Source organism: Littorina saxatilis, linkage group LG8 (genome assembly GCF_037325665.1).
Source record: "Littorina saxatilis isolate snail1 linkage group LG8, US_GU_Lsax_2.0, whole genome shotgun sequence".
In the NCBI taxonomy this organism is placed as follows: domain Eukaryota; kingdom Metazoa; phylum Mollusca; class Gastropoda; order Littorinimorpha; family Littorinidae; genus Littorina; species Littorina saxatilis.
The window spans coordinates 57,755,460-57,764,266 of NC_090252.1; the positions used below are offsets into that span (position 1 = coordinate 57,755,460).

Below are 8,807 nucleotides of genomic sequence, written 5' to 3' on the forward strand. Positions count from 1 at the left end.
CTGAAACGCCAAATTATAAAGTTGTGTCGGCCTCTGACGTCACATGACTCAAAGAAGAGAAATCCATCTCCAATCGATACATTTCTCCTTGTCTCTTCCTTTTTACCTCCCCCTCTCCCATTTTCTCTCTCTCTCCCTCCCATTATCTCTCTTTCTCACTCCCTCTATTTGTATTTCTCCTTTTTTCTCTCGCTCTATTTCATTCTAACTGTGTTTTAATTATGTCTGTGTCCCTCACTCTCATTGCTAAGAACAGTCTTTAATTAGAAAAAAAAAGTAGATTTGACAAACGATATTTATTGATACGACAAAACATATAATACACTGGCTTCACATTCTTAATGGGTTCAGAGATTTTTTAATCTGATTTTTTTTGTAGTTCTCATTCACACACTGGTCGTCCGTGTGAGGGCTATATGTGACCCTCCACCACGAAATGAGTCGCATGTCACCTCGCGCGGTCCTCGCGCCCCCTAATTGGCGGAGAGGCGCGTCCTCCGGGTGGTGGATGGGGGAGCCTTCTCTACTAACTTTCTGAGAGAAGGTCGCATCACTCTCGATGCCGTGAACCTAATTAGGATATTTTTCTTGTCTCTTCTCTATTTCTGCCTCCCTTAAGCCCTTTCACTTACCTTTTCTAACCCATACAATTATCCACCTTTTCCCCCCAAAATATGGTGAATCCCGAGTTTGTCATGTGTGACCAGGGGATGAGTGGCTGACACCTAAATGCTCAGGGCGTATCTTGTGTAGTTTTGATGGCTTTAACTCTTTCTATACTGGCCATTATCTCCCCAGTCTCTCCCCAGAAACTGGCCATTTGCATGGGTTTGCAAAAAAATTCTCAAAAATAAACAAAACAAGATGCAGCCTTCAAACTCATAGGTTTTATTGTGAATATATTGCTAAAACATATGCCAAAGTTTGGTTTCATTGTTGTGAAAAAAAATAAAAGTATGATGTCCAGAATTTATGGGTATATTTTACGCAATGCGAAAAAGGGGTATGTATTTTGACTAAGAAGCCTTTTTTCTTATGAAGGCTCTGTTTGCAACAACACTGTTTCTGTTTACTTGTATGAAGATTGTGCTAACACAAAAACATAACAAATACCAACTGATTTTCCATTTAGTGGTCATGTAAGCATTGTCAACATGTCCGAACAATCTGATCACACACCATGTGGTCAACATGCAGACCTGAACGGCCAGTGTATGGTGGCAGAGTTGGAAAATAGGAAAAGTCTTGATGCCAATCCTTCATCAAAAACCAAAGAAAATCGTCATTGTTTTGATCACTTGCCCCCATACCTGCCCCCACACCAGCAAAAGTCTCTTCTCCCTCACCACCACCGCGTGCTTCTTCGTCACGCCCACTCTCACTCCCACTTGCACTTTCAGTTTCACCTTCACTCCCCACTTCAGTTTCGCCACTGTAATCACTGTCATTGTCAGTATCGTCCTCCACATCAGAATCTTCCAGATCTGAGCCCTCTGTTGTCAACAATTCAATAGTCTCTTGCAACGTAAAACGAGGATTGTTTACACCACGATTGCCAGACGAAGCAGTAGGCGTCGCCATCTTGTCAAGCGAGTGACGCGCAGAGCTAGGATCAGCCACAAACTTCGCAGCTAACCCTATCCCAAAGGCTTGTCTCGTGGAGCTAAGAGTGCATTCGCACTTATAGAAGGCCAAAGAAGGGAGCTATACCTTTTAGTTTCGCATCTGACCCCCGACCTCTAACCAAGTGACATACAAACTCGCGGAACGCAAATGCGGTCCTTAGTACACAAGCGTTGTGAGCCTCGGGACCTGTAGTGGAATGCATGAATGGAGACTATCAAGCTAGTTGGGAACTAAATCCAAAGTTCGAAACTATCGCTCTAGTGCGCAATGCATGGCACGATATTTTCAAATGTTCCGACCTAAGTTGGTGACTAACTTGCCTAAATTTGGTCCTCCTCCGAGGAGGACCAAATTCCTTAGTTTCGAACTATTGCAAAAATACAAATGGCGGCCGCCATGACAGTCTTTGATTTTGCTGTACAAAAAAATCAAATATTCGGCAGTCCGACGCATGAACCAAAGAATGATGTCGACAAAGAAGTTGAAACATTGATTGCGCTTTGGAGGGGGTTCAAATACAAGTCGTGAAGTGACCGGCACAGCTGATTTGGGACACGATCTACCTTGAGTCGGGAGATTTGCTATGAACATTGACTAAATTTCCACTTTTTACATCAGCGACTGTACAAATTTGGCTTGTACATCTTCCTGTCGCTGATTTTAATCGGTTTGGATCATCCAACAGGTAAGAGCAAGATTCATCCGTTGTGTGCGTGTAGTTTGTGTGTCCCACGGTGTGTGTGTTCGTTTGTGCGCCTCGGTGTGTGAGTGTGTGTCAGATTATATTGCAATAATACATTTGTTAGAAAGTGAGAGCAAGGGTAGATCTAGATCTATGGGCCAGGCAGTACTGTCTGAGTGTCTCCGAAACCGTGTCAAAGAAACTACAGTGTTTGACCGTGTTCAGTGTCATAGGAAAATAGGCCTACGAGCCATTGTGTAGTGGTGACGATGAAAGATACAGTTGTTGTTTTTCTGACAGTGACATTGACAATGAACGATCGTCAATGCATTGATCAATGATTATGCACAGCAGCATCGGTTTCTTCGGAACTGTGCACTGTTGACTGAATTTCCCACGGTGGAGCAATGAACAGTAGACACTAAAACAAAGCTAATCTAATGCATTGAAGCATCGCTGTAGATCTATCTCATTCAACTAACAATATAATGCAGTGAATGGCAAATCTATCTCTGAATGAACTGTTGTGTATCCTTATTTGCTGTAAATGTCCTGGCTCACACTGCACTCCCAACATTAGAAGTATGTTTTCTAAGCTGAATGCATGTATAATTTGATATAGTAAGTGTGTAAAGCCAAGAGTAACACTAACTGGCCCAAAACAATTTTTGTGTGTATACAAATGAAGAAAGAAACTGACTTCACTTGAATCACTGCCACTGAAAGTGTGTCTATTGTGTATTTTTAGAAGGGATATTCAACAATGACTTATTTTTCTGTTTAAATACTTGATATTTACTCTGCATGAACAGAGTCAGAGGTAAATGCTGCTGTATAAACTATGATTGTGAAAGAGGGGATAAAAGAATCAATGAGCGAGTGGTTTAATTATAATACAGTTAATAGTTATTATTTATTGTTAATTAATTATTTTATGGTGTGTTTTTTCAGGCCTCCTAAGAAACCAGAGATGATGTGTGATGAAGTGTTCATACAGCTCTTGCATTCAGATATATATGGATTCTGGAGAGGATTCAGACTGGGTGGACATGCTGCTTTACAGACTACCATGAAGAGTAAGTCACACATTTCTGTACCACTACCAAGTACCTGCTTAAATTGTTATTGTAAAATTGATTTATGATATGTAAATTGGCACTGGTGATAGTAGTTTGAAGCTGTGTAGATGTTTTTGGCAGACTTTTGTACGTTGTGTTGTAAAGAGATCTGCGTTTCACATTAGATGCACTTACAATCTAGATAGATACATTCAGCTATGTCAACACTTGTTACATCTGAATCTGAGAGTAGTGGCAGGAGATGCAAGTTTACTGACACAAAAACATTACGGCTTTGTATAAAATAAATTCTTACATCTGTATGTATCCTTGCATAGTACAATTTGTCTATTTATACAAAATGGTACATAAAGCTTGGTTTTAGTTCTCTTTCTCTTCTCAAATCCTTTGCCACTATTCTTAAAGTAAATTACACAGTGTGAATGAACTAATGCAGCACAGGAAAGTAAAACAAAATTGCAAGATAAAATGAAATCATTACTAATTTACTGGAATTATTTTAAAGGCACATACAGTTATTCTTCCCTTGGCTCACCATCCTAGATCTTGCCAGGCTTTTACATGGAATAAGAATGAATCTGTTCACTCGGATACTTCTACATTCAACACCCTGGCTTCTTCCTGCTCAGAGTTAGATTTTGTTGTGGAAACCACTCTCAGATTAACAAAAATGTTACTTCTTTACTTCTGCGAGTGACTTTTGAGAAATTCGTTCATAAACAAAATTCAACTATGCACATGAAGCAGTCACTGACTGTCAGGGTGTCAATATTTTATGTGTCTGGGTGAAGTTATGTTCCTATCCCATGTACAACTGGCCAGATCTGAAATGGCCAAAATCAATGGGATCAACACACATCCCCAGAATCTTCATCACTGGAAAATGTGGTGGGTTGAATGTATTTTAATAAAAAGGCTGACAGGCGAGTGCTTTGGATCCTGAAAGTTCTGTTTTGGACTGAAATCGAGACACATTTCCCAATGAAACTCAAACTGTATAGTGTTGATGCTGAAGAGCGAAAGTGTGTGGGTTGAGGGCACACTTGTTTTAGACTAAAATCGAGAAACATTTCTGCCGAGCACAAAGTTCATACACGCACAGATTTTTTTAATAGTTTAGATTACAATATCACACACACCATCCCCGATCCCAATGGTCATGTGAAGAGCACACACACACACACACTGCTCAACACGTACACACCTTCTCCCCCCAACACACACCCTCCCCTCGCTAACCAAAACCCATCCCCGTGAATACTGAAGGTGCTCAGTTATATGTTTTCTTTATTTTTCAGGAAGGACCGCTACATTAAGGGAAGGCTGTTTGCACCTTGGTTCCTGGGTTCGCTGGGGACGATGATCAAATTCAGAGTACCATCACAATTCTGTGCTTTTCCATCTGATTCGGCTGAGAATGCTTGCAGAGGTTTCTACACTACCCGTCATAAAAAGTAGGCAGATGCGTTTGAGGGCAGATCTTACTGATGAGGCTGTTGATTGAAAAACCAAGTATATGACTGAAAAGGCCATTAATTTCCCTACTTTATTCAGAAACAAAATTGGGTTTTCATGACGTAGTGTCTATGCAGTGAAACCTGCAACACAGACACCCCCCCCCCCCCCTCCCACAAATCAAATTCACAAAATCAAGCTTCCCGTGTTAAAATCAACAACACAAATCAGAACAACTAAACCGAAACATGTTTTGCATGTCATTAGACAGAACAATCAAACCTTTATCCAAAACAGTCCGTTTTGTTCACATATATCTTGTCTAACACGAACGCTATGGCATGCTGAGCGTGTAGTTGTCAATCCTCTCAGTTTTTGAAGTCGTTTTAGCGGGTAATGAGACCAAAAATGGTACATTTCAGAACTCCTCAACGCATTGTCTTAAAACTGTCAGTGATTTGTGCTAACACACGTCGTTAAGTACAAAAATGAGACCAAAAAATGGTACATTTCAGTAACTCCTCAACGCATTGTCTTAAAACTTGTCAGTGATTTGGGCTAACACATGTCGTTAAGTACACACGGAATCTCAAGTCATGTGAGATATTAGTTCTGCTGTTGCGCGACATGCCAGAACGAATTTTAAAAATAAAAATGTACCCTGTCCAATGAACTGAATTTGTAAAAATAATTAGCATGCATTAAGAAAAATGAAAGCTTCAATTTACCTTTAATTTCATACATTTTCAACTATGACTGTTCACAGCGCACTTGTACGCACACACACATTCTTGGAAAATGCTCTTTCAAGAGCCATGATCAGTTAAGCGTGTCAGCCGTGAGCTTTTCTAGGCGTAGGCCTACATTTGCGCTCAGCGCTCTGAATGAGGCAAAATATTAATGTTCGCGTTGAAATCCTCATACCGCCAATGTCTGATAAAATATGTACATGAAATTTAATTGTGTGACGCATCTGTTATTGTTCTTGAAGATAACAACAAATTAATTGTTTTTCAATGAGTCAGCGAAGACCTACCATCAATTTAAGAACTCTTTCTGGCATGTCAATTAACAGCAGACTAATGTCTCAAATGACTTTAAAATCCGTATGAACTTTCCCACATGTGTTACTACTGTTAGCACAAATCACCGCAACGTTGAAGGCAATGCGTTGAGGAGTTACGAAAACGTACCGGTTTTTGTCTCATTACCCACTAAAACTGCCTTTTACAGCTTCTCAGAGGAATGACACCTACACAAATCAACATGCCTTAATGTCAGTGTTAGACCAGATATGTGAACAAAACTGACTGATTTGGATGCAGATTTGATTGTTTTTTCTATTGACGTGCAGAAGATGTTTTGTTTTGGCAGTTCTGATTTTTTGTCAATTTTAACGCGGGAACATTGATTTTGCGAATTTGATTTTGCAGGGTGTCTGTGTTGTATGTTCCACTGTATAAACACTATGTCATATAAACCCAATCTGCTTTCTGAATAGGTTTGAGGAATGAATGGCTTTTTTCAGTCATATACAGGATAAACCAAAAAAATGTAACACTAAAACAATGCTAATAACTTCTACATCTGTTGACCGAATCACTTTATTTTTAAGGTACATAAACCGCAGCCAGTGCATGACCCTTCCACAAAGTGGACATTTTGTAGATCAAATGTAACTGGTCAAATGGTCTGACTTTTGTGCTCTATTTCAAAAAATAAATTCCAAATTCGGCGGTCGATTCACTAAAACGAAGTTTGACCATGAACGGTATCAATACTTACTTAATTTAAACCCTCCAGACTTTTAGCTTTTATATTATCTGAATGTCTGAGTATACACCCCCTAGATCATCGGTGACCTGAAGAAAGCCGTTATATACTCATAGACAGACGCGTGTGAAGCATGTTTAAATGTGGAGTACGCTCATTTAAAAAAAAAATACACCAAGTTTGTTTGAGAATACTCCAAGTCCAAAACAGGGATTCCCAGGTCTGAATGTTGATTAAGGTATACTTTTGTGATTCGAATTGCCCCGAATGTTACAATCTTGAGCGCTTAGATCGGGCAAGTTTGGCTACCGCTCAATTTTAAAACCCGTACCGTTGAGTCGATCCCCAAAATTGGGAACTTAATTTAAAATTGCACAAAAGTCAGCCTATTTGATCTTCAAAATTGTCACTTTGTAGAAGGGTCATGCATAGGCTGAAGTTTATGTCCACAAATGTAGGTTATTAACTTGTTGTGGGTTGCATTGTTTTTGGGTCAACCTGTATTTGGTTTTTTTAATAAACGGCCTCATCATAAAGATTTGCCCTCAAACGGATCTGCCTACTTTTTATGACGAGTATTATAGTTGGCTCAGTGGCTAAAGAAACATTCTACAGGATGAATAAACAAACAAACAAATCTCATGATTCTCTGTGTTTTAATGTGTGTGTGTGTGTGTTTTGGGGAGTTTGTTTTGGTTTTTAGTGAGAGGATGGCTGGTGGTTTGGATGGGGTGAAAAGCTGAGTGACACTGTGATTGTGGATAATTAAATTGTTGTTGCTGCTGTCAGTTTCAAGGCACCGTTCTTCTTGCAAACGCCAAGTTTGGCTTACTATTTTATATCTGCATGGGCTCTTACATGAGGTTAGGCCATCTATACACTTTGATACATACCAAACATTTACATTCTGACTGGGTCATGTGCAAAGTTGGAATGTTTGAATGAATACATTTTGCGGATTGATGCCAGTAGAAGTTAAACAAATTAATTGATCAAACATTCCAACACTTCAAAGTAAACACACGTGTTTTTGACAGCTGGTATATGTTAAAGTGGAGGGATGGTTTTATTCCACGTGAAGCCTGCATGCCACATCTGAGACGTTGAGCGAAATCGTTTACACAAAATATGCAATCATTGTTTATCATCATTTAAATTAAAACGTTCATACACAATGACACAACAAATGTTGTCGGAAACTCAAAAGAACACATGAAAGAATAAAAGATGATCAATGCAGCAAAACGCGCCACTTGTACAGAGTGGGTTACAATTTCATTCTTTGTTTAATTTAGCCTTCACATTTCCCTTATCATATCTTATATTTTAACATCGTTCTGTTCTTGTCAGCTTGAAATGTTTGCAGTTTTTACTCACGAAACAGGTTAGTCTTCTGAAGTCAGTGCAACATCAAAGCTAAAATTTCACACATGAGATGCATTTTGATGATCAGCTCTACCATACCGAAGCAATGCATTTAAACTGGCGCAGATTAATTTTCAAATGATGTTCAAGCAACAGCTAGCTTCCTTATAGACAGAGTGTCTAAGTTACAAAATATAGTCATCTCAGTATCCAACTTCATTACCTCTGTTTCTTTGCTTGCTTAGAAGAACTTCTCAGAGTGTTTGCGGCATTCATCAAACAAGATCATACACATTAAAATATTGTCACTTCCTACTCATTGAATAATGTATTCATTGTATCTAATTATTCATGTTAAAGACCAGCACAAAATTGCAATCATTTAAATATGTCACTGACATAAAGTATTCTACCCGATCTGGAAAAAAGGAAGAAAATCATAAGCGCATGATTCAAATCACTGATGATGTCTTGTAATTCGGTAGTGTTTCCAGTTAATCTTTTCTCTTTACATCTCACAATTCTTTTACTAGTTTATTTTGTAAGTAGAACACCAGGCCAAAACATTGTTGGCTCCTTTTGTATGACATCACACATTTTCAAGGATTTGCTTGCTGACTTGCTTGTTTCTTAATTTGTTTAATGATCGCTCCAAATTACATTCCTTCCTTTATCTGGCACTCTTGTTCTCAACTTTGTCCCTCCCTCTTAGCGGTTTAGAGAGAGAGGGAGAGAGTGAGTGTGTGTGTGTGTGTGTGTGTGTGTGTGTGTGTGTGTGTGTGTGTGTGTTAGTGTGTGCGTATGCCTGTGTGTGTGTGAGAGAGAGA

At 39.2% G+C, this 8,807-nt stretch overlaps 1 long non-coding RNA gene across 1 annotated transcript; it reads left to right on the plus strand.

The window, feature by feature from the left end:
- The first annotated feature begins 1,812 nt into the window (after positions 1–1,812).
- On the plus strand, positions 1,813–8,589 carry LOC138973917 (uncharacterized). Its single transcript, XR_011458220.1, has 3 exons — positions 1,813–2,311; positions 3,260–3,384; positions 4,686–8,589. It is a non-coding gene; the product is annotated as an uncharacterized lncRNA (long non-coding RNA).
- The last annotated feature ends 218 nt before the right edge of the window (positions 8,590–8,807 follow it).